A 1,077-nucleotide genomic window follows, 5' to 3' on the forward strand; every position below is an offset into this window, starting at 1 on the left:
GAAAATTGCATGTACCTATATGTACATTGTTTTAAAGTTACACCAAAGTCCAAAACCCAAAATCGATTTATCAAAAACAAATTTTGCGTAAAAATTCCCGTTTTTCATTAACTTTTATGTTGTTTTTCCCGGCGTTTTTGAAAACTATTGAGAATTTTAAAATTTAATCTCCCGAATGCACCAACTAGATTTACTTTCTTATCAAACAAGATACTGTTGAAGAAAATCTAATTACATTTAGACGTCGTATTACAACACACTTTAATAAGAATCTGTAACATAATCATTGATTATATTATAATATATTTATTATAATAATGTAAACTCAGTGGTATGTATCAAAACAAAAAAAAATTAGTGTTAAGGCAATTTTAGATGACTTTCTCCTCAAAATATTGTTATACCTAACAATCAATAATGTCTTATTTTCCTTCTATCAACCAACACCCAACGACCCCTATGTTACACATGATTACACCCAACTATTATACCACTGTATTTATACTAGAGAGCCTTTATATATATATAACTATACTTAAATTACAGGGTGTGGCAGTGTGCTATCTAATATTTGTCATACCCTGAATATCTTGTTTAATTACAACATAAATATTTATAATATTATATTATGTTTTTAGAAATATTAAATAATATCTTTATTTTGATTTATTACAATTTTAAAGAAAGGTAACGGTATGTGTAGATACCTGATATGTAGAACTTTAGAAAAATAAGTATTTGAGATGTTCGGGTGTCTGAGCACGATTTACAACCTATAGGCCCAGTGATGTATAGAATACTTTTATTTTGTATTCGAATAATTTTTTCATAAAGTATTTAAAATAGTATTCGAATAAAAATACTTAACATTACAAAGTATAAGTTAAAACGAATAATACCTACTTTACATTTGTATAAGACTATTAAGACTGTAAAAACGTTATTTTCTATTGGGATTATCACAGTATAATACAAATCTAGCACGTCTGACTAGCAGCGCTCGGCGGTTTTATGAACTACGTGAAGCTTAACCGCTGATACAGCGCGCGATGCTTAACCTGTTCTTTATAATCGTGG

The sequence above is a fragment of the Acyrthosiphon pisum genome, chromosome X, assembly GCF_005508785.2.
Source record: "Acyrthosiphon pisum isolate AL4f chromosome X, pea_aphid_22Mar2018_4r6ur, whole genome shotgun sequence".
Lineage (NCBI taxonomy): Eukaryota > Metazoa > Arthropoda > Insecta > Hemiptera > Aphididae > Acyrthosiphon > Acyrthosiphon pisum.